Consider the following 25,872-nt stretch of genomic DNA (forward strand, 5'->3'; position numbering starts at 1 on the left):
TCTTTCCCGGTTTTGGCGCTCTTCGACGGCTCGAATTACGTCCCTAAGGCCATGTAGCGGCTGTTGGCCGGTTTTTCTTCAGTTGTGGCAATAAACGCTTGTTGATAGCAGCTTTTTTTTTTTAAAAAAAGCCACAAAAACAAAGCAGAAATCCAAGGCGTATCTGGTGGGACCAGTCAATCACGCAGTGCCGCTCCGTGCTGGCGATAAGTGTAGCTTTCGCAGTGGTTCAAGACGCGAGGGAAAGAATGAAAGCGCTTATTGAAAGTGTTGCAGGGTCCCTTTAAAGCATGCCGTCGCGCCGAGCAAGCGTTCAGAAAAATTGTGGGCACGCTTCAGTGTGCAACGCGCAATGTGGGAAAACCAGCTCAGAAAGACCAAGCTGACCGATATCTAACACCGAGTCGGCTTCACTTCTTACTACAATAGCATTGCTTGGGAGACAGTTTTCCAGCTGCAATATACGCCATGTTATATCAAAATGGGGAGTGCCGGAGGTGAACACGTGACCAAAGGGAGGAGGACGGGAGCTTCTTTCCTCGTCCTCCGACCAGAAAAAGCAAAACGGGGATGGGGGGGGGGGGGGGGGCGGTGGGGGGGTTAGTCTATACTAGCAAAGTTGTAATTAATAGCAGGACAGTTCAAATATATGCCAATCCACTTTGACCATCCCTTCACCACGTAACGTTGGCGAGACGGCCCCCAGCTCTGGCGACACAGTTTCCAGGATAACACCCGGATGGCAGCAAGAAATACCCCGTGAAAACGTGAGGGACAGTGCTCAAACAGAGCTGAGCGTACTCCGCATTCGCAGAGGAGAGGGGAAATTGTAAAGCGGGTCAAGTTTAGCCCGGCCAATTGATCGCCGGGCGCAAAAAAAAAAAAAAAACATGTTTTGGTGAGCCGAAGAGGCTGGACTCTACAAACAAGCCCTTATTTGCCACTGCTCGTGCTTTGGCGGGGTCCATTGCATGATAGACAATACCTGCGTCATTGTAGAGAAGAATGGCTCCACGCCGCACGGGTTCGCCATTCGAAGGGACGATATGCGGCACCGAGCATGGACTGCCCCGGTGCCGTGAACGTCGGGCATGCGAGGGGACCAAGGTGACGATACAGACCCAAACCGACGCTGAGGCGCTATGCGGTATGGCTGCAAACCACTCCCGAAGCTAGCGTTCTGCGCCTCCTACGCAGTTCTTTAGGATGCTTTGAATCTCTAATTACTGAACGAACACCACAACAGCTCGTGCCTTACTTGATCCGGCGTCAGATGCATGTATGTGGACGGTCCATAAGCTAGCTCTGAGGGCGCCTCTAAAGCACCTTCGTACAAGCACTACGGAAACGGTCTTGACACTTTTGTCCTGCTTCTTCGCGCAGTGCACGGACGCCGTCCGTTCGTAACTATTGATCAACAGGCATTCGGCCTGCCTTTCGCTTGCGGTGCACGTTGTACGTTCATGGTTTTGTACATGAGCCTCCCAGGTCCGTTTCTGTGGCCGCTGCACTTGTCCACCTTATGCTTGCTAGTGCAGCTTACAAAGCGGCCGTGCGGGTGGCAGCCGAACGGAGGGGCGCCATTTTCGCGTTTCATCCGACGCAGGCTGCTGCTTTCCGATGATCGTCGTGACGTTTTTGTCGCGCTCATTTTCAGCTCCCGGCTGCCACGGACCGGGAAGAAAGGACAAAAAGGCGTTTAAGGAGAGACTGCGGCAAACGCTGTGCCTGGCGTGCGCAGCGTCTAACGACCGCCTCTTCACACGAAGTACGCTGCAGTCGTTCTCGGCGACCGGCCCCGGCTCACGCCACACCCGCGCGTACACTATACCAGTGCGGGGGAAGCCCTTCCGACTCTTCGCTGCCGCCGCTTCTTTGTTTGAAAAGTGGAACGAGAAGTAATCCCAGTTGGCGTGATCGGGCACGATTGCGCGGCTCTGTCTCTACAACGGAACACTTTCGTTCACTCGGATGTGCCGGGAAAATAAATGACGCAAGGCACGTGAAGCGCCGGTTCTGTTTCAAGCGGCGGATCCGCCGGGCAAGAGTGGCTGGCCGGGGATTCAACAAGCGCCGCCGTGCGCGCGCGATATGGCCGCGATGAATGGCGCGCCACGGGCCGGACCGAGACTTCTCCGCACTGCCCAGATTTGCCGGGTTGTATCATTTCGCCGGAGCTCCCCCACGACCGACTCCAGATGCTCCGAGCCCCCGCGAAGGAAAGGGAGGGGAGGGGGGGAGCGAAGGGACTCGAGATGGAGAGCTTCTCGGGCGCCAACAAGAGCCCTAAAAGGTGAGCGCTCGGGCCGCCGAAAATAGAAAGACGGCTGCTCCTAAAGAAAGACAAAAGGACCCGAATCGGCGGAGACTGCAGCCTTCTTTATAGCGGGAGAAGAGTGGCCAATTTGGGCCTTTTTGAGTCGGAAATGAGAATTCTGGCGAGCAACAATCTCATTTGTCTCACGATAAATGTGCCGCCCTGCGTTCGCGCTCCTCGACACTTTCCTGGGCCTCCTCCTCCCCTTCCCCGTCGCTGAGTGTTTTTACGCGACACCTTTGGCTCCGTTCTTTCCGGAACCCGCTTCTGACTCGCCCCTCTATGCCTGGATGGCAGCCCAGCCCGAACACCCGGCTCCCCGGTGTCATAAGGCGGACGAGAAATGCGACTGTCTCGAAGCGGCGCTGGAATTTCCGGGACACTATAGTATAGCAATCGCCACGTCTTCTGGCTCCTCTCTTTCGATTTGGGAGGAAAGTGCATATGCCGCCTCGCAGGATGCAACAATTGGCGCCTCGCCCGGGAAGCGTTGCAGGTGGCGACAGAGAACGAGAGGATGCGAGATGTGCAGCCGGTGCGCGGCTCTTTCTGCCTTTACTTGCTTGTCTCGAAGCCGTGTTTGAGCTCTCTGCAAGTGGAGATTGATGAGCAGGGCCGTTCCGACGAGACTGCTGGCTGCATCGAGGGCCATCACGTTCGCGGTGAGAGCTGCGAAACTGAGCCAGTGCGACGTCGGGTACTCTTCACGGGCGGTGCCTTTCATTTCAATAATAATAATAATAATAATAATAATAATAATCAATCAATCAATCAATCAATCAATCATGTTTATTTACGTGCCCAGGAACAGCCAGAGGCCTGAGTGCTGGCGCACGGATAGTTACATAAAACAAAATACAAGAAACATATTGCAAGAAACAAACAAGCGACAAGACACACACAAATTGAAGTAGTGAAAATTACAGAAATAAAGCACAGGCGGAGCCTGGGTACAGGTAAAAAGATAAAAAAGAAGATACCTTTGTTGCCCTTCTTATTGTAAAGACCACACAACAAGCAGAGCAACAAAGTTTGACAGTAATACAACAAAAACAACGGCAAGAGCGTAAAGAAAAATGATAAGACGAACAAATGAGAGTAAACTGTTTGAAAAATAGGCAACTATCAGTTGGTTAGACACAACCACAGAGAAACCAAATTCCAGAAAAAAAACCGAACGACAGAGATATAATAATAATAATAATAATAATAATAATAATAATAATAATAATAATAATAATAATAATAATAATAATAATAATAATCAATCAATCAATCAATCAATCAATCAATCATGTTTATTTACGTGCCCAGGAACAGCCAGAGGCCTGAGTGCTGGCGCACGGGTAGTTTCATGAAAACAAAATACAAGAAACATATAGCAAGAAACAAACAAGCGACAAGACACACAAATTGAAGTAGTGAAAATGACAAATACAGCACAGGCGGAGCCTGGGTACAGGTAAAAAATAAAAAAAAGAAGATGCCTATGTTGCTCTGCCTGTCGTAAAGGCCACACGACAGGCAGAGCAACAAAGTTTGACAGTAATACAACAAAAACAACGGAGTGTAGAGACAAATGATAATATGAACAAATGACAATAAAGTTTCAAAAATAGGCAACTATCAGTTGGATAGACACAACCGCAGAGAAACCAAATTCCAGAAAAAAAATAGCGACAGACATATCATAGGTGTTTAACATACTGTATTCAACAGCGCTGTACGGTAAATTGTAAAGGATTTCTGAAAGATGTCAAGGCGTTCAAAGAAGCGGTTGTAACAATTCTGTATTCTGCGCACAGGAGAATGATTGGAGTTGCGCGCAGCGGTCAAGAACGGGCGATGCGACCTGGTGGGCTTTTGTGGTACACTAAACTCTAAACAGTTAAGCAGGTCTGCGCAAGAAAGGTCACCATGAATAATTTTGTGAAGAAATGTAAGGTCTGCACGCATACGTCTGCAGTTCAAGGAGGGGATGGAAGGGACTATGGGTAAGTCAGAATCAGGATGAAAACTCTGATTGTGATGACGGTGCTTAAATATGGATAAAAACTTCTTCTGCACACGTTCTATTAATTCACTACTAGATTTGGAGATGCCGTTCCAGGCAACAGAAGCATATTCTAACTGTGGTATACATATTGCATTGTATAGCATTAGAAATGGATCTGGAGAAGAGAATTCCTTTGTAATCCGACACACATTTCCAAGGCTTCGGAGTGCTCGCCGGGTGATGAGCCTAATATGAGGAGAAAAAGAGAGGGTACTGTCGAAAAGCACCCCTAGGTCCCTAATCTCATCAACCCTTTGCAGAGGAGCTCCCTCAATACTGTAGGAAAACAGCAGACGGTGGGTTTTCCGGCTGTAGGTGACAACCTTTGTTTTAGTGGGGTTTAAAATTAGGCAGTTTTTCCTGCACCAGACCGATAATTCCGACACATCCCTCTGCAAGGCACAGCAGTCCTGAACACCGCTAATGTGCCTAAATAGTTTGACATCATCAGCATAGAGAAGAAAAGAAGAGTTTGTTAACACTGTTGAAACATCATTGATAAAGACAGAAAACAATAATGGACCCAGCACGGAACCCTGGGGTACACCACTTGTTGCAGGGTAAACACTAGACTTTTTGTAGTTAACATCTACATAAAAGGACCGGTCAAGGAGATAGTTGGACAACAAGGCAACAAGGCTTGCGTCTACACCGGACTTAGCAAGCTTGTTAATTAATAACTGATGGTTCACCACATCAAACGCCTTACTGAGGTCAAAATAAATAACGTCCAACTGGCCGTTTTCACAAACTGCAGCCGAAGCCTGTGTCATAAAGTTTGCAAGATTTGTGACCGTCGATCGACCAGAGAAAAAGCCGTGCTGATTTGGTATCACAACGTTCTTGACGCAGGCAGCAAGAACTTTGTGCAGAGCTGACTCAAAGAGTTTTGAGGCGACACAAAGGAGTGAGATCGGGCGATAGTTAGAAACGGCTGACTTATCACCAGACTTAAATATTGGAAAAATTCGAGCAATCTTCCATGCACAAGGAAATTTACCTAAAAGTAAGCAGTTATTATAAATGGAAGTTAAGACAGGCACAAAAATGTTGCCGTAAGCCTTCATGAGGGCTGCTGGAATTCCATCTGCACCACAGGAAAATGATGGTTTCATCCGTTGAAGGCTATCATTGACAATTTTTTCATCGAACCTAAGTGTGTTAAAATTAGAGTTATTAAACGATAGGCGTTCGTCGTTGCCATCTGGCAGTTGAAAGACAGAATGAAAGTACTGAGCAAAACTGGTGGCAACATCCTCAACCTCTTCACCATCGGAATTAAGCAGGCTAACGTGTTCTTTAGACGCCTTAGAACGGCCGCGTACATACCTCCAGAATTCAGCCGGTTTCTGAGACGCAGCAGCCTCTAACGATTCTATATAGAGCTGGTGGTCACGCCGGTAGAGGATTTTACAAAGTGAGCGATACCGACTAAACTCCGCTTTCCACTTGTCAAGCCCAGAACGCTTGGCCTTTTTGTGGGCGCTATTCTTAAGTTTAAGCGAACTTCGAAGTTCTTTAGAAAACCAGTGGGGAAATTTGGAAGGGACAGGCTTATAACAAGGGATATACTTTTCCATGCCCCTTCTGACGATTTCAGTGAAACGTCGAACCTGTTCGTCAACATCATTGACATCCAAAACACTAGACCAGTCAGCAGATGAATAAAAGTGATACAGCCCAGCATAATCTCCACGCTTGAAAGCATATCGCGGGACTGCACAATTGTCAACACCGCCAGAGCGATGCTGGGTCGTGACCGAGACAGAGACAATAAGAGGGGGGTGAAACTTGTCGGGGTGCACAAGGGATGTTTCGGAGGCACACACTTGTACGTTTTTTAAGTTTGAGAAGCACACATCTAGAACATTACCACAAGAGTTTTCTATGCGGCAAAACTGCTGCATGGAGGTGAACGATTGAAAATCTAATAGCATGCTGCATTTCTGCGCTGCATAATGGTTTTTGTGCTCAAAGGAAAGACTGTTCCAGCGAATACCTGGGGTGTTGAAGTCTCCAAGTATAATGAGCTTATGGTTGGAGTGTGCATTTGAGACATTTTCTATGGTTGTGAGTGTTCGATTAAATACAGAAGGTAATACATCCGGGGATATATAGAATGCACCGATGAGTAGCTTCTCGCCCTTCGTGAGGCCTACCTCAAGCCAGACTGATTCGTCTAGGGTCTCGAGGTCAGCACGCCGCATGCAATGCACTGAATGATCAATGGCAACGAGAACCCCGCCACCTTTTTGTTTAGGTCCAGTTAATTTTCTGTCGCTTCTAAAGATTTGATAGTTAGAAGGGAAATAGTCGGAAGACGAGATATCATCGGAAAGCCAGGTTTCAGTAATGACAACAGCAGAAAATTTAGAGCATACAATATTTCTAATAAATTCAGAGGACTTAGTTCGTAGACCTCTAGTGTTTTGATAGTATATGTCGAAACTCTCGTACTTACTGATCATTTTCAGTTATTTCGGAGCTGTGCAGCATACCAGGGTGGACCTTGCCCTGAAACGGCTTGAAAAGGCAGCCTTTTGGCCACATAGACGGGTCGCTCAGGCGCCTATAACACTCCTCGTTAACAGTTACGCAAAAAGAAGAATATGAGTCATACTTGGTCCTAAGGCGTTTGCAAGACAATGGCGTAACTTGCACAGTTGACAAGTGAGCCAACAGTTGAGCAGATGTGGTGCTAGCGGACAGTTTTGAAACAAAGATGACCCTGGAGCTCGGTGGTCGGTGTACCACAACCAACTGAGAAGCTTCCGACGCACCCACGCGGGGAGTGCTCCTTTTCTTCTGCAAGTTCGTCGGCGGGCCATTAAACGCAGTTTCGGACCTAGGAGGCGGGGGCAGAGGGTGGACCGAAGGGGAAACCAAAGTGCACAAGGCCGTAGCAGGTTGACTGCTGGGGCGGTCAACGAACGGCGAAGCGGTGTTAGAGGACAGGAAGGGAATAATAATAATAATAATAATAATAATAATAATAATAATAATAATAATAATAATAAAGTGTGCTATAGCGTATGAAGAGAAAGAACAGATCGCACGGTAAAGAAGCAGGAAGCTAAAATTTTTCCCATTGTGGCCTATGTCCTATTCTGACCCTGTACCCAACCACTCTTTCGTGATAGTTCTGCGATACATTCTACTGAAAGCAATTTGGAATTGGTCCCCGGCTTTGTTTTTCCATCAATTTGTTTTCCTTGTGCCTGTGTTCCTTCCTTACCAGTCCTATCACGAAAGCTAAACAACGCTTACTTCGGCCAGACTTCGGAAGGGCTGATTATAGCGTAATCAATAGCGGGGTAAAAGTGCTCGCAAAAAATTGACAGCGTCGTTCCATGGGCACAAGAGGAAGGGAGAGCGAGGAGCAAGGGAAAGGTGGAGTAGGCGGAGCGCGTTTAGTGGAGAGGCGGGCGACCGTAGAACGGTTCAGCCGATCGGCCGCGCGTTGAGGGGTGACGTCGAGCCGAGGCTACCACCGACGACGCTGCCGCCGTGAAGCGACAGAATACCGAAATTCTTGAACGAAAGGAGCGACAAATAGCCAATTCCACACCTAAGCGAGCAGAGGTGACCGTTGAGACAGAGGATGAACGCGGAGCACGGTGACCGAATGAGGCTCGTAAATAGCGTGCAAGAAGTGCTGAGTTGTGGAATCCTGACGCCCGATTTTAAAAGCTGTACGCGAAAAACACACATTAACGACCAATAATGCGACGCTAACCCATTCTCAAGGATTCACCAATAAGATATTCGGCTAGGTGACTCGGTGTGCAGGAACCACAATATCGACAGAAGCTAACGGGATCACAGAGGCTTTATTGAAATGATCATGTACATAAGCAATGACGGCACTCAAGTGAGAAGAAGTTAACTATCGCTTTTGATCACTAATGGAAAATTTTAAATATAGCAGTCAGCATGTACCCACACGGAGAGAGAGAGAGAGAGAGAGAGAGAGAGAGAGAGAGAGGGAGAGAGAGGGAGAGAGGGAGAGAGGGAGAGAGGGAGATGATAGAATAACATTTTATTAAATCAAATCGAGTTCTTTTGAAAGAAGGTATCTTAAAGGGTCTCGTTTGTAGGGCGAGATCACCTTATTGTCTCGTGTAACCAGTAGTTGCCCCAGTGCGGGTGCTGCCACCCGCGGGATGCCGAGCCAGCCTTTCCAGTTCCGTCGCCTGAATGACTGGTAAAAGTGGCTGCAGCGGGCTGCTGGTGAGAACTCTGAGTGGTGTATACAGGGCTAATATACCTCGTGCGAGTTGCCACTGTGACCACCACAGAGTGTGCACTTAGGTGGACACTGGTCGCTTTGTGGCAGCTGCATGTGCGCACACTGGAGAATCGTGTGCCCCATCTACGCCGTGGGGCGAGTGGTGTAGGATCCTGCGGATATGAGAATCTCGCCAACAGGCGTTGTCAGCTATTGTTGCACCAGGGCGTCTGAGTCACGGCAACGTGTACTGACGCAGACGCGGAAACGTTTCGAAGGAGGCAGTGGGCGGAAAAGGAGGTGTTTCTGGCAAGTAAAGAGTTTACCGTGGATTGGAAAAGGCAGTACCGCCACTAGAGTTGTTGTTCCGTGTCAGGAATCAACGTGTTGACCGCCAAGGAAGACAGACAGTCGCTCGGGGCGGCAATGGGCGGCCTGCAGGGGGCATCTGCTTGGCTCATCATGCGCGCCTGGTTGTCCTTTCTGCTTCATTGTTAGTCCATCTTTATCTCCCCGAAACGTCTGGCTCTGACACAATCCGCAGCGTAAACACCACGAAGGTCCTGGCAGATTATTACGGTGAGTGCATGCGGAGAAGGATGACGTGTGTGCCGAGGGAGCGAAAGGGCAGCGCGTCACGGCGCTGTGTGTTGCGGACGAGAGCCTAGAGTGTGGCGCAAGGTTGTCTTGAACGGAAACACGAACGGAATGGCCGGGCATCCTGGGTCCGTATTCGATACGGGTGCTTATGAATGAGCCACCCTGCAGGTTTGTTGATGGCACTCATCATCGCGACTAGTGTCGCCAGCTAACCCTGACACCTCACGGCGACATGGGTCCTCGCAAACGGGAGCATGCTGCCATTCTATCGAGGCAGCAGCGACTCGCACATGCGCATAAAAGTAGACACCGCGACGAAGAAGGAACATATGTCTCTTACGGGGTTCCGCCATTGTCGTATATGAGCGTAAAAGACCGATTTTGTGTGAGTATGTGCGTGTGAGGGTGAGAGAAGTGCATATTGCATGTTCATGTGTGTGAGTGTATGTGTGTACGAACATGTGTGATGTGGGTATATGCGTCCCCTTTGTGATGTTGGCCCTCGTCTAGCGCAGCGCTTTAAAACTTTGATTATCTATAGGCTCCGTTCTTTGGTCGCTGCTGCGGCTGGATTTCTTACAAGCTTGTTTTCGGGCAGGTTTATAAACGAACGTGTCGTGATTTCGGGGCTATATAAAACACGAACAGTTGCTAGTCGGCACTGTGCCCTACAACGTTTAGTTGGTCGTCTAACTGTTGAAGATGGTTCGTTCACGTGGCATGTCTACAGGCGAGAAAAATTTGCGCAGCGTCTAATTAGGCCTCAAAAACGCTATAAAATCTAGATATACGAATCATAAGTGCAAAATTTTCTGGCGGATTTTCTTCGTCCAAAGCTACTGCGTTACTCGAAACGTGTGCAAATGCAGCAAGTTTCTGCCTATTCCCGGAAGCCGGTTGGAACTCCCGGATTGCGCTCACTCCAACTGCCCTTGCAGTAAAATTTTCCTCGCGCATAAATTGCTTTTAGCTGCATTTGCTCGCCAACTGCTTCCTTCTTTTGTAATTTTTTCTGACTAAATTTTCAAGAAATAAATGATAAACACACGTTTTCCAGTATTCTTTTATACACAAAAGCGCCTAGTAGAAAAATAAATAATGGGTACCCCGAAACACATTCCCCTTTAGGCAGCGTTGTTCGCCTGCTATTTTCATTTCCGCGTTTACTAAACCGGCCAGTTTCGAAGGAGGCCTTGGAAATTCGTGCTCAAAGAGCCCACGACTTTCACGCCTATCGGAATCTTTGCGAAGGACGCGTAGGCGCTGTAGTTATTTTACGGTTTTTTGTGTGTTTGTATCACAAAGTCGCTTCTCGCTTTCAGAAGCAAAGTTCAAGATGTTGTTGTAACTGGTACTACCCTGCCACCGCATCGACTCCTCCTTTTTCTTGAAGAAAAACACATTTTCTCCCCATCCTCATCATCGGCGAGTTTTTTTGTGTACTTTATAAACTACCAGGTCACTTGGCCCTAAGCAAGCAGACTGACAGCCGAGGTATGGTCTTGGCCGCAAGCTCGCTACTTGAGTTGACTCGTAGCAAGTATCAAGCCCAGTATAAAACCTTCGTAAGATAACTGGAACTACGGGTCGTGAAACTAAATTGACATGAAACGAAACAGGCGGGAGCGAAGACAGCGAAGCGAAACAGGCGAAGCGGGCTGCAGCGAAGACATCCAAGATTTTAGCGGAGGCACATTGGACGAGTATGTATTGAAGTTGTATCGTATTTCACATGAAGCAATAACCAGGTTGCTGTATACATAAAATTTCTCCGCTGTATCAACATCAATGTGAACGTTTTATGACGCGTACCTTCGTACAGCCGTCCGGACGCGCGTATACCCTCACATTAAAAAATCTACAGCTGATATTTTTTCTCCGAAAGAAACCAGGGTTGTGCTTTCCCTTGATAGCTAGTGCATGATGCATCACCCAATTCGTATGGTCAGCAATTTTCAGAAAACATAATTCCAGTTAACATAAACCAAGCATAAATTTAGGTTCACTAAACGTATACATACAAAGGGTCCATGCAATATGGCTAGCAGATGGTACCTTGCCGGCGATTAATATAAATGAAAACAGGTCGAAGAGTAAACAGAATACGTGGGCTGACGACCTTTAAGGAGCTGATGATCTTATGAGGAGAAAGTGGCCATAGCCGATAAAAGAGAGGAGTGGTGGGGCTTTACGGCTCATAAACTTCGCGACACCGCCCGTGCCGGCGCACTTCGGCCTGTACGCGCGGTATTACGGCCCAATGGTCCGATGCGCGGTGTCGTTGGACGGTCATTGTTAGTAAACGTGCGGCGCCTCAACTCTACTGAAACCTCTGTCCGGAGTGAGCAGCTATACCGGTGGCAACCCCCACAGTACCCATCGGGAGGAGTGTAAATAAACGAAGCAATTTCATCGCCTTTCGGTCCCTGGGTATTTGCAGCTGCTAGAGAGAGAGAGAGAGAGAGAGAGAATGCTCTTTAATGTGAACTGGTGAGGTCAGCCCTGCTAGGGACAAGGCTTGCTACAAGAACAAGACAAGAAAAGTAAAAGTACACCTTTTAGCACACGGCGCACACAAACACCCAGTGCTTACGGTACGTACCACTCTTTCCTCCAAATGCCTGCTGCGAACATGGTATTCACATAAGTTAGTCCATCGATGAGGCATGCATGGCGAGGCGCCAACGAACGGGTGAGAGATTGGATATGTCCTATTTCTTCCCATGTAAATCCCCGCAAGGTTTTTCCGAGTATGTTATTCGAGACCAGGATTGTTTGTGCAGCTTGGACGAACCAATCCTTATCCCCAAAAAACGGCCGTCCTCACTGACTTTCCGGGTAAGCAGAGTCGAGAGAGAGGCGGATGGAGATGTATGGTTGAGGAGGGATTGGGTAATATGAATACACAACTGGAAATCGCACTGTTCTTTTAATTCAAAATAAATGTTTGCTCGATATTTCCGATAGCTAATAAAGAAATACGCGCCAAAAACAATATTTTGACCCAAAAACACAGAGAGCAAGCGACGAGCCTGCACCACGAGACGGCGTTCCAAGTTCAACAGTAACGAAAGGTTCCAAGTGATGTCGCGCGAGCACCGGAGCGCGCGAAAATTGAATTGAGTTTATCAAATCCCCTCCGTGTTTATCGTGGGAGGAGGAAACGGGAGAGGAAGGGTGTGAAAGGTGGGTGGGCGGTGGAGAGAAGAGTGGCATTTACGGGGCAGAGGCTGCAGAAGACTGTCGCCTTTCGACGACATTTGCAGCAGAGTGAGCCGTTACGCGGCCAATTTTTTATAGGAGAATAATTGGACGTGCATGACGCCTGCGCGTCGGACGTTTCTGTGGACGCCGAAGTTGTTAGGATGCCCCGCATGCGGGGGGGATCAGCGCGTAATTTGCTTGGTTGGGACGGGAAAGCACCAATTATGATGATAATGTAACGGCGCGAAAAAAAATGTCAAGCAGTGTGTTCAGCGAACAGCGTTGCTCATTGAGCGTTTCACACACGCAACAGAATTGGTGAACGATTTGCGAGAATTTTGTGCTAATTTAGCGATCCTTTCATTCTTTAGTTTGCAGTAAAAGAGCCTAGTCGGCAGAAGTGACCACCGTCGTTCTAAAAAACGGAAGTGGAGGCGAGGGGGAAGAAACAGAGCTCGATTTACGCAAAGGCGAGTGACGTAGACTAGCCACAACGAATGAACCAAGCACGAAGATGGGGGACGTCAAGGCGAGGCGGCGGTGGTGGTGGCAAATCTGTACCTTCGCCCCAGCGCCTGCCGGCAGAGTTTGTGATGACATCGTCTATGCGGTGACGCTCCTGTCTTAACGGACATGGTGCCCGTGTCTAATGTTGAGTATAAAGCAAGTGCGGGGGCGAGTAGGCGGCAAAGGATGATGAGTTGTAATCGATGGCGGTGGAAGATCGAGACTGCTAAACAGCGGAAGGAGCGACAGGCAAGCGATGCCGCCGCTAAACGCACGGCGGCGAGCATACCGAGACTGCGGAACGACACGAAGCATGGTTGGCGCACTGCAGGAACACGGTTCGAGAACGGCGTGCGAGAAGCACCGAGTCACTGGCTTCTGAAGATGGAGCAAAGCTTGACTGTTTTTCCAATAAGTGGCGGTGCGGAAATGACTTTGACGAGGTTACGAACTACACAGAAAAAGCGCAAAGGGCGTGGTTCAATCTGTTTTATCCCCAGCAATTAAAACTGGCTTTCCGGAAACAATCATATGGGTGCTCGAAACCTGACAGGCAAGCGCAGCCTGTGTTATAAGTGAACATGGCAGTAATCGTTGCAAGCCCATGGCCCATACATGCATGTTTGCCCCGAAATTTTCGATTAAAGCCGTCATCTCCGAGAAATTATACCTGACCCACCGGTTTGCATCAATCTCCCCCGCGTCGAACGGCTGGCACTTCCAAATCAGCACCTTGAATCTGTCTGTGAAGCCGCACCATAAATGATAGCGAAAGATCCCCAAGATTCACTGTAAGCAAAAGACTGCGGTAAAAAGAGGCTGTCTTCAGCGCGAGCATCCGGGATGGAGGACGAGCCCTGGCACCCGTCTCCCCTGCTCTTGTATGGGGACGTTCCTTTCCGCCATCGGCTTAATGAACGAGCACTCCCCGCCTCACCCGAATCTTTCCCAGATCCAGGCACGGGTCTTCCCGCACTTCCAAAAGCCAAAGAACTTCTCGCAGCCCTCCCGCAACGCCCACTTCACCCTCTCCCCTCCTCCTATCTCCACCGAAAAGACAGGGGCACCCTCTCCCATGTGATGGGTTGATGTACCCGTTCACTACCCCGTTTATTACAGCCGAGTTTTGGAAGCGCGCTTTCGCGAGGTCGTCCCTCGCCGGCCATGAAGCAGATGGGGGAGAGGGTGGCCTCTTGCAGCGGGTACCAACGGCCCTCTGGAATAAGGAAGCCACCGCCATAGATCCTTCAATGATGCAACAATACAGATGTTTATACAGACCTTTCGTGCTTAGCTACCTTCCGGCCCTTTTAACAGCCCCCTCAGCATGTGCACTGCGCGGGCAAATAAACAATTCCTAACTCTAATGTCCCCGCCATAGGGAGATGGGATGGTGGAATCCGACATGTGACATGTAAATTCAAACTATAAACAGGCAAGCCGGGAGATATTTTGTGTGAATGCTATGAAGTTGTACCGTTGCGATTAACCCACTTACAAGCGAGTACAGCTGCAACACCGGTCACAACCAACGGTATCCACAACACCTAGAGTTCTTCATCGCTGTTTTCGAAACACCGACTTTTCGCTACGCAAACACTTAGACGCGCGTTGAGCAGGTGTTTCAAGTGCATGACGTCTTCGTGCTGCTTTTGCCTGGCTACGTCGCGGTCCGCTCGATCGTGCCGTGGCAGCCATTTTACCGCACACGTCCAAGAGTGAGGCTCAACACATTCTGTGGCAGCCTCTCTTAAACGGCTCGCATAAGCAAGTAAAAAAGTTGCAGTCCCCCTTTCCAATGTATTGCTATAGACGTGAAGAGCGCATGCGCGCGCTGCGACGAATCACGATTGGCTTCGTCCATTGAGGACCAACTCCCTCTCAAGTTGCATATACCGGCCTAATCGCCTCTAGGGCCATGTTTCGATCCTGAAGAACGTCTATCGCCAATAAAATACTGCAGATTTATTCATATGCATGCATAGTGTCGTCTTGGTGACTGATGGCTTCCACTGCATCGTCACTGCTACCAACCCGGGCCGGCGTCAAGTGCGGCCGCGCGCGAGTGGGCCCATTGCGGCCATTCTGTCCCCGGGCCCCTGCTCGGACCGCCGCAAGGGGCTGACGTCGGCGATACTCTGTGCCGCGGAAAAATGTCCCATACATGCGCGGAATCAGAAAGCAAACGCCAGTGGGACAGCTCTTCCGCCGTTCTTATTTGCATTTCAACTCGGCGTAAAATTTCATCTTTACAGGATTTCCGCTCGGCAATCTTAAAGAAATGCTCTTAGAGTGGGCGACAAGAAAAGCTTCGTTTCCGGTATGCGGGAAATGCATTAGATGCCCTTCCCCCTCTCTCTCTTTCAGTATGTGGAAACGTCCTTATCTTTGTCGTAACGATCAGTGTTCTTTGTTTATGCATTTAGGGGGCGAAGCTTCTGGGTGGCAGCAGAGCACTAGGAGAAAACGCGAGGTTTCAATGACAAAAAAGGGGGGACGGGGACGTGGGTGGTTTGAGCACACTGAAGCGGTCGTCCGTGTTTTCCCGAGAGAATGCGCTTCTGAACGCGCGCGCGCGCACATACGAAGAAAGACGCACGGCTGCATGGCCACGAAAGCTGGCAGGCATTTTGTATTGTCGCTTTTCTTTTGAACAGGCACTTGCTTACCAGGCAACACGTGAGCCTTCTATGCTGTTGTGTTCACTTCTGCGATGACCAAGAAACAAAGGGGAGTGAAATGCGGTGCGTATGTATCCCAGGGAAGCCGCTTTCGGATGCTTAGGTGTTCTTGCAGACTAATTGCTTTTTCGTGCGCGGTTCCGCTTCAGTTATTAAACGAGTCTCTAATTTGTGCAACTGTTTTCCTGCGGGAGAGAATGTAGCGTGCTCAGAAGACGCGTATATTCCCGCTGAGCCAAGGGCGGCATCGCGTGCACGCGAAAAAAAAAGGACGACGTCCCTCTTTTGTCGTTGAAGCTTTTCTGAAAACTCGTGAGAAGGACACGCTGTAGCGTACGGCGGTAGTAATACGATCAGTCACGTCTGTTGCGCACATTGGTCAGCTTAAGTGTGCTCAAACGGCAAAAACGGCCCTTTTCTTTAAGCGAAAGTTTCTGCTGGCGCGCAAACGGCACTCAGGCCAACGCCGGTGGGGCCATAAATCTCTGAACTCGTCCAGCTCGGTGAAACAATCAGCGATCCCGTTTGTTCTTCATCAATCTCTTAAGCTACACGATTCTGTTTTGGGATGTGGGCCTCGATGATGCTCTTCGGACGTATTATTCCTCGTGAAAAATGGCACCATCTGCTCGCCCGTTGTAAATGGCTCTCAGCGGACACTGGCGGTGGGATATTGAAATCATCCTTCTGAGCGTTGCTGTAGATGCTCTTTTTTTCTTCTTCTAAATTGCAATTCGCTGGTCCTTACACGCTCATATGGGATTTCCTGACGCAAGGCAACAAATCGCTTACCGCTTTTATTGTGACAGAAGTCTTACGCGATAGCACGCAGTACGTTTTTTTTTTTTTAATTCCGATGATTTGCGAGGATATTCGCTTGCTGCGTTACAAGTTCAAAAATCGTGCAGGCCAGCCTGTAAGGAGCCGAGTATTGCATTGTTATCGAATGGTGCAAATATAATTGTAGATTTCGTGTGGCACTAACTATCTGTATTTACTTTGTCGCGCAGATTAAGAGTACATGCGCAGTTACACCAAAATAGGGCAGCAATGCTTGTGTAACATTGTTAAGTACGTATATTTCACCACACCGTTATTTGGTGTGAAATTATTAGGCAGTTTTAGCATATCGTTACCGTGTTTGCGTTACCGTTTACCGTGTTACCGGAAGCTCTGGTGACGGTGAAGCCTGTGCCGGTAAGTTACCGTTCGCGGTAACTCTCGCGCTGCGCAGTCTACTTCCGCAAACACTGATTGATTGTATAGTTTAACGCGCCGACGCAACGCAGGCGATGAGGCGCACCGTAGTGGAGGGCTCCGGATTAATTTTGACCACCTGGGGATCTTTAACGTGCGCCGAAATCTCGTACACACGGGCGTTTTTGCTTTTCGCCTCCATCAGAAAAGCGGCCGCCGCGACCGGGAATCGAACCCGCGACCTCGTGCTCAGCAGCGCAACGTACTTCCGCAAACACGGTAAACGGTAACGTAAACACGGTAACGATATGCTAAAACTGCCTATTACCGCTCGAGGTACACGTATACGCACCACTTAATGAAAACTGCAATTTTAGTTTACAGCTCCTCTTTCCGGTACACGCAAACTGCCTTACGTATACGCTAGCAATTTCATTGCGAAGGGCAATCGCTAGCTTCGATTGAACCGTTGCAGTGTTGAAGTGGTTACTAAGTATACTTACATTTGACTTTCGGTTTATGTAAGCCGGTTTAACTAGTTCAGGGACAGTGAATTCTTGTTTCAGCGACGGGATTTTTTCCCCCGATATTCAGTGGCAGTTCAGTATGCAGGCATTACAGAAAAATTTATTTTATATAACCACTACTCCCTGTCACTGCCGCATTGACTGGAACTATGATTCAAGGTTGATAAGCTTCAAGTGACTAGTTTATCAAGCCGTTGTGCTAGCCACACCAGCATTCTGTAAGAAAACATATTTCAAAAACTGCTCTCTTCGATCTCGCTCGTAATAAACAATACTTTGCGTCCTTTCAAGTGGATGTGCTTGCTATAAAGATCACGGACAAAACAAACAGCGGGTAATTCTGTTCAAAATCTAATGCGTATTAGCGAGTATGCCAGTGGCTCTTAATGATCTAGCTGTTAATCACAACCGTTACACGCGTGGGGTAGTTCAGAGAACGAGATTGTGCCCTTCTCCTGCCGAGATGCGCGTGTGCCACGCAGGCGCGCACATGGGTGCTCTGCGAGTTTACGCAGCTCTAACCCACTCTGCAGTGTTCGCCGCTGACAGGCGCACGTAGTTAAGCACATGCTTCAGCAGTGGCGCTAATTGCTTTCTCCGCCGGCACTTGGGCCCCTTGAAAATTTCACTGTACAAAGGGCAGCAAGCTCTCGAGGGCCGCCGTCGTCCGTGGGAGCCCGCAGTGGAGCACTCTGCCCAACATCCCAAGTGTGTGCAGAGCCCGCAACGCCCGGCTGCAGGCCCATCAAGCCGTGGCTGCTTCGCTGCGGTGGTCTTGCTCCTGGCCCCCTCGTGTGGAGAAACCTCGCGCCGGCTGGCCCTCAGGTCCCCGCATGCGGACACGAACGCCGGGCGCCGCGTAGGGCGGGCCACAACTGAATCAATGTAATGGCCGGAAGCTCCCCCGGTTAAGCAGAATGGCCGAAAAAAGCGCTCTTGGCCCGGACCTGGGCCGCAGTGAGCAATCTTAATATGGAAGAAGCACTGCTTGCGTCGGCGTACGCTTTCGAGTCCACGGCTGCATTCCCCCCCCCCCCCCCCCCCCCCTTCTCCCTCTCCGTCCTCTACGGCACTGTGCGGAAAACTTTAAGTGCCTGGTAAGAAAAGAGCTGCAACAGAGCAGCCGCATGAAACACGGCGCAAGCCGAAATTCACTTGGGCGCTGCGCGAAGCGGTCGTTCGGCTCCGTGGAAAGAAAACGGCTCCGTGTCCTTTTGCCGCCGTACAGGGCCACGTGTTCGCTCGGATGCTCTTGGGCGCAACGGCCAGTGCCTTGTGACATTGGCGGCAAACGTGCGAGCTGCCCAGTGAGCATGTCAGTTCGGGTTAAACGAACTTTCGGGCCGAGAGGGCGAAGGGCTGCCGTGCGTGCTAAACTCCTGCCCTCCCGGTCTTCCCCTTTGAACGGGAGCGTGGCCTCCGTCGCTCGCTGCCTCTGGTTTTTCTTCGGTTTCGATCGCTCGGCCCTCGGCCCCAGCCTGGCAGCGGCCACTTGTTCGATTTCTGGTTCACGCGATTTCTTTTGGTTCGGTTTTCTCCTCGGCGTGGCAAAAATTGTTCCTTTCCCATCAGAGTGGCACCTCTCCATTCGACGCACGTGGGCCAGTAGCGCGGTTTTTCTTCAATTAGAGAATGGACCTGGATTTAAACTTTGGAAGCGGGAGCGGAGATAAACTACTTACTTTTCAAGCTTTCTGCGCTTCGTTCGCAGCATTTTCCCGCGGGACACGTTCAGTTTTCTTTTGCCGCTAAGCTTCTTTTTCTACGTTTTTACACTTTTTCGTTCTCAGTGCTTCCGGTGTTTGTAAAGCACGAAGGGTTCTCCTCCCTTCCTGCGGCCTCCCCCTTCATTAATCTGCCGCTGGTATCGCAGTCTTGTTTGTTCGTGCGTATGTGGGCCCACGTACCCAACTGCCTTTTCTTGTTGCCTCTCTGTACAGACCTACACATTTTTCTTCCCGTCGCCACGAATGGGCGGAAGTTTTCATCTCCTCGAGTCCACCTTGCCATGAATATTGTTGCCCGCATCGCCTTTTCGCAGGCCGTACGGGTGCGAGTATAAGGCACTTGGCTCCTTCCTTTGGGCGTATTGCGCACCTCATTGGTTCCGCCCCCTCCTCCCCCGGGAGACTGCACCCCGGGTAGGCGAAGCACGCCCCTATGCTGCCAAGCCCTGCACTTTTTTCATCAATCAACAGCGCTAACCCTGTTTGTGCTGCCTGCTGGGAAGATTTTGTTATTGACCGAACGGATCATGCGGCGAAGAAACTGAGCGCGTTTGTGCTTTGAGCCGCTGCGCAACGCAATTTGGTGATTGATGTCTCGTTCAGCGTCTGCCGAATTGGGCCGTGACGCCGACGCTCGCGGAAATCATGGCCTTTTTTAGCCAGCACGAACGGTGGTTTCGCCTTTTAATTGAATTGAAAATTATTTCAGGATCGATAGTAGAGGTGCGCGTGCTCTTGGGGCGTTAGTAAATCTTAGCTCGCGTTTGAGTACGCCGCATCGACTGTTTTATCGGAAGGGACGCCTTTTTTCTCATGCTGTCGTCTGTTGGGAAGAGCTGGAAGAAAGGAAACAGACGTGCGTCTGCTGCTTCGACATCCCTGTGGGCGGTCGGTGCTGTATCGCTGTGTTCTTTCTGCCCCTCCTTTATCGTCGTATGACACATTTTGTACCCAACTGCGGAACGCCGCCTAAGCGTCGCATTCAGTCGTTCCGATGAAATGTCATCATGGCGCCGTGTTTCATTCCCGAAAACCATGCGTGGGACAGCGAGGAAGAGAGGCGGTCGTGAACTGTGCGATTTTATAAAGAAAAAATGGCCCCGTATCTGCTTGCTTCGCTGCAAGTGTCGTCGAAATACGATTGTCTTCTGCCGCCACTGACACGACAAACCCGCTCCCCCTCCCACCCCTCAATCTCTTCCCCTCCTCGCATGACGGATGCAATGGAGCTTTGCTCAATTCAATTCAATTTTCCTGTGCTCGCATTGCTCGTGCGCCATCGATCCGGACCTTTGTCTTGTTGCGCTTGGAGCAGCTCGAGTCAGCATCTTAAGTTTTACTGTAACGAAGCTGGGCAAGTTGGTATGGCGTCATTCTGGACAACAGCGCGAAAAAAGTAGTGGACGAAGGGAACGGACAGGACGAGCGCTGACACACAACTATTACTCACAGGATGCGTGCGGAATATACACGTTTGCAACAGAAAAGAGAGAGTTTGCTTTTAAATAGCGTCTCTTCGACACCATTTTAATGTGTTTTTTTTTGTAACATAAAAAACAATCCAACGTATATTGCTTATGTACTTATATTTTGCCGCAAGTATACCTGAGCTTACCACTGCTCTGAACAACGTAGACATGTATCAACCATGCCAGAAGATTAGTAGTCTTGCTTATGTATACCTAGTGTTCAAGCAATTCACTTATTTTTTGCCGAGTGGCTAAATCGAGTAACATATTCTCGCACCGGGGTCTGGTTTGTGGTGTCGCTTGTATGCCTTGTCTCCAATTATTGGTCACTCGTTATTCTGGGCGGCGCCGTTGTAATCACTAATCGCCGCGCCCTAAGTATTGTGCAGAATGTTGTTTGCAAAGTGCAGAATCAGGTAATATCTGAAAAAGAAAGGCCACAAATGGGGAAAAGAAGGAAGACAAACTTTTATTTGGTAAGAACACAGGACGCAGTAGTTTACAATAAAGCTACAGTAAAAGTTCGCCCTTTTAAGCGGGGAGGGCGAAGATAGCTTAAACGTATACCGAGCGACAGCCAAACCACGATAATCACAGAACTATATAGATGTAGAAGGAAGAGACTGAACATAGAAAAGAAACTGGTAAACTATCTCAGAAAACAAAGGAACTTATTGATGCAAAATGCAGGAATACAAATAGCGCGCAGTTACTCTCAGAAAGAGAAGACTTCATACCCTGGTTACCTCTCGCAATTTCATTGCCAGCAGCGCACGAAAAGCGGAAACGCAGGACGATGAAGACAGCCCTGCATTTTCTGAGAAGCTAGAAAGATGGCCTTGACTGGGTGCACGCCGTAGAGACACTCAAACCATTTGCGGGCGCGATTGGTTCTCGTAAGCGACACCAGAGAGTTATCTGTCGCTGCAGTTGGTTGATAACCCAATGCAAGTTTTATGGAGGGTGACCGAAGGGTAGCCGAAGGGTGGCCTTTGCCCGGCGCTTTGGCCCGGGCCAGCGCTGGACCCCAGCGCTAGTTTGTCGAATGCTCCATGCGCTGATTCCGGCAGGGGCTTAAAACACCATGCCGCTCCATCCGGCACAGCTGTTCTTAAAATGGGAGGAAGTGCGTCAAATGAGCTGCCCGCTCATATGACCAAAGGAAACACACCGAGCTCCTCCAGGGCAGCGTTGTTATGCGGTCGGTAGCACTCCGCACCCCAAATGTTGACAAATGGCCCCGCTTTGGAAGCGCACAGTGCCGTATCCATTTGCTTTGCTAGCCGCTTTGCAAAGCTCCCCTAGAGTGGCCGTGTGACGGAAGTTCTGGCGCCGACGTTTATATCGCCGCTGTTGCTCCTCGCGCGTGTGTGCGCAGCAGGCGGAGGCGCCTATCGACGCCGGCGACCGCAACTGAGCCGGGAGAGCGCCGGATTGAGGCAGTCGCGGATGGCTCGAGCTTTTTGGGACGTCGCGCGCAACGGAGATTAGGCGCTGAGCTTCGGCGTCGACTGATGAGCGGCCGCTTGGGGAGGCCCGAGAGGCCTTGTTAGGGGCGTCCGCTTAAGGGCACACGTTCTGGCGCGCATGGGCCTTTGGCTCCTGCAGCTGCATCGTTTCTATCAGCGATAAAAGTAGATGCAAGGCGGTGAAAGCGAGTCGACGTGGAGTGGCATCAAAGAGCTTTTCGTGAGCCATTCGGGCTCCGTCCGCTAGGCTTATAAAGAACTCAGAGCGGATTCCCCGCCGACACACCTTTCACCATACTGACCTGGTTTTTGCTTGGGCATGTTTGAAGCGGCCAGCGTGGCAGCCATTCTTGCGCACGGTATTCTTCCTTCTTTTTATTTGTTTTTTTACTTTATACGCCTTTGTTGGATGTTGGCTTTCCTCTATAACATTCGCTGCAATGACACACGTCCTGAGGGTCTGTTTTCCAACGCCATCTATGTGCAGAGAACGCCTGGGAGATGCAATGTTGGCAAATTAGCGACACAGCACACAGAGCAGTTTCAAGAAACCTTGGGGTATAGGCTGCTCAGAACAATGTTATTTCTTAAGCTACGTTCAAGATGCTTTGTGATTCTCGCCCGGCATTCTGGCAATTGTATACTCATAAAAATTATTTAAAGATCCATCGGTGAATCTATGAATGCGTCATCTTATCCCTCTCCCTCGCGAACTCCAGGCTCGGCCCAATTCGAACGCCTACTCCGGCTTTAGAAGTACGCAGCGCGGCGTTTCTCGCCCCCACTCGCACACCGCCCAACTGTGCTCTGCGCTATAACACTCTCAGTGGTCACGTTTGCTCGCTTTAGCAGCGGCACCGGCTGCCTGTCGGGCCTTTCGTTGCCAACCAATATCAGCCTTTCGTCGCCGTAATTTCCCTCTCATCCTCTTTTTTCTCATGATCGGCGTTGCACTCGCTTCCCACTCTATATGTATTTTATTTGGGTTGATTTTCTGGTTAAACCAAGGGAGGCTGAGACTAAAGGCGCGTATGGCCTGACACACGCCTCACCCATCTGATTCACAGTGCCATCAACAAAAGTGATGTTAACATATTTGAGCACAATAGTAGAAAAGCACAGTCGCAAAACATTTCTTACGTATTATACAAAGAATAGGTCTACAAATGCACAGAAGGATCAAAGTGCACGCACAAACAAAGTAACTCACACACTTAAAGCCCAAGCGATCATATAACTACTTCACAATCATGCAATAATATATTTCAGTTTTTAAATCTTCTCAACTTGTTCCTTCAGAGGAGCATATCCACATATCCTCCAAACACTTAATTATACATAAGTATTGCAAGCATTTTATTTCAATATATTTCTTTAACCTAGCTGTTTTTTAAACCCGGGTTCGCTGCGGTCGAAGTTTCATTTTCCTCCCATTTTATTTAGTATTTCAATGAACTGGCACGAGAAAGATTGCTTATCATAATTTGTTCTTGATTTCGGAGTGCACCGTAGTCGTATTGTATGTGTAAGATGTTTTGGCTCTTCTGTTTATACATGATGATAAAAACCTCCATGAAGTAGATTTCCGCTGGGACGCCGATCAACGGACGCGTCCAAGAGGAGATGTGGAGAGGAGCCGTGCGAGCCTTCACTCCTTAAAAAACAGGCCGCCAGCTGCGCGGAGACAGCGCAACCACTACCAATCCTGCTTGACGTCAGCTCTATCCGCAAACGCTCCTTTGTTGTGTGTTCTTCCGTCGCTCTGTGCCCGCGAATCAACGGCGCAAATTTTTGCCCACGTGGGCCATCCATGGCTCCAGCAGTAAAGACATGTTGGTGTGACCAACCGACTGACCACCCCCCCCCCCCCTCTCCGACCGACCGACCGACCGACTGACTGACTGACTGACTGACTGACTGACTGACTGACTGACTGACTGACTGACTGACTGACTGACTAGCATCCCCCAGCCCGAAATATTAGCGTTGAAACTTGGAGCGCATCCTCCTTGCCTGATATACAGGTTCATTAAGACTGATATTTTTCGTAATATCACCCGTATTTGCTTCAAACTGCTTAAACGACTTTTAACACATCCATCAATATCTCTTAGTCGTTTAAAGTTAGCAACTCTTTTAGTTTTTATCTAAATTTTGCACGCGTAAATGTATAAATGCAAATTTCAGGCTTTTTAGGAAGTTCACCCGAATGAGGTAAATGAAATAGCGTCTGTGTTCAAGATGTTCTCACAGATTCCTCAATATCTGTTACGCCCATAAGCCCGTAGAATTGTTTTGTGTCTTTATACAGTATTCATATAAAAATGTCCGGCGCGAAATTTCAGGGTTTCCAGGAATACCACGCCTAAGGGGGCTACATAATTAACATCTCATAAAGCGAATTTCAACAAATCAATACCTCAGTTTCTCTCAAGACAGTGAAGACTTCTAACTGGTTCTTGGACCTGAAGTTTACTCATGAAATATCCAAAAATAAACCCAGGATTTTTTGTAATTTCCCGCTATTGAGACTACAGGGGCTCGCTGTGCCTTCGGAAATATCTCTATATTTCTCAGGCAAGTAAAGTTGTCAAATTGGCTTTTGAATCTAAGCAATTACACTAGAAATAGCTAGCAACAAACTTCAGAATTTCTAAAAGTTCCCCCCCAATGAGGTTACATGAATAACAAGTCGCGCAAGCGCGTTTTCCCATGCCCCTCAACATGGCTTATGCCTGTGAAGTCAAAAATTCGGTTCTAGCATAGATTTGTCAATCGAATTACTAAAAGCTTTGCGATCTTTAAAATATTTGCCCTTAACGAAGTTGGAAGGGTTAAAGGGACCCTGCAACACTTTCTATAAACGCTTTCACTCTTTCCTTCGAGTCTGAAAGCACTGCGAAACCTACAGTTATCGCCAGCACGGAGCGGCGCTGCGTGATTTGCTCGTCGCACAAGATACGCCTTCCGTTTCTGCTTTGTTTTTGTGGCTTTATTTTTAAAGTTGCTATCGAAAAGCGTTCATTGCTGCAACAGAAGGAAAACCGGCCAACAGCCGCTACATGGCTTCAGTGACATAATTCGGGCCGTCGAAAAACGTCAAGACCGGGAAAGAGAGAAAAACCGTTTGAGCGAATTTCCAAGTTATCTGATGGGCAGAGAGTAGTAATTTTTGGCTGAGGTACTTTGCGACCCCCTAATCTAAGTACTGCGCGTGTTGGGTGACTACGTTCTGCAAGAATTTAGGATTTCAAGAAAAGTTGAAAAAAGCTGTTGCAGGGTCTATTCAAAACGTGTTTTTAACACATGCCTTTTAGTCCTTTAGTCTCATAAAGTTATGCAATCGGTCTTGCTCGTGAAGGTCCCTTAACAGAATATCGTAAAATTTATTGTACGATTTTCAGAAACTTCGCCTCCAATACAGGTAAATACAAAATGACATTTGGTTTCGTGGAAACACTGGCCAACCAAAACCACCACGCCTGTGACTTTAAATTCCTGATACAGCACATTTTTTCCATGACGAAGACGCTCAATAACGCGGCATTTCTCAAAATTTTACGCCTGAAGATACGAGAAAAGAGATTAAACGTGTTTTCACAGATGCAGCAATATCACCTAGCCCCGTGAAGTTGCCGCCTTTGTCACTGTTGCATTTAAACATTACTCATAACAATGACGAAAAAGTAAATTCGGTGCATTAAATCGAAAGTTGCCTGCTTGGTAGTCCAAGCTTTGGAGAGCTGGGGCACGGGAAGCGGGAGGTCGCCGACGGTGCTTGGCGGTCAACTAACTACGGGACTCAGCTTATTGTTTGTTGCATGCGTGTGCGTGTATGTGTCATCTCGGGAGAAACTTCATAAATGAATTGGAATACCGAACTCTGAACC

General features: G+C 48.9%; 1 protein-coding gene and 1 long non-coding RNA gene across 6 annotated transcripts in view; one reads left to right on the forward strand and one right to left on the reverse strand.

Moving 5' to 3' along the window:
* LOC144155746 (uncharacterized) overlaps positions 1-25,872 on the reverse strand; it is a 260,323-nt gene that overhangs the window by 161,946 nt on the left and 72,505 nt on the right. The window lies entirely within an intron of this gene.
* The window catches only part of LOC144172968 (uncharacterized), a 52,871-nt gene that overhangs the window by 16,111 nt on the left and 10,888 nt on the right, over positions 1-25,872 (forward strand). The gene's annotated exons all lie outside the window — the stretch shown is intronic.

Source organism: Haemaphysalis longicornis, unplaced genomic scaffold, assembly GCF_048455015.1.
Source record: "Haemaphysalis longicornis isolate Haplotype H1 unplaced genomic scaffold, Haemaphysalis longicornis Haplotype H1 scaffold_1, whole genome shotgun sequence".
Classification (NCBI taxonomy): Eukaryota; Metazoa; Arthropoda; class Arachnida; order Ixodida; family Ixodidae; genus Haemaphysalis; species Haemaphysalis longicornis.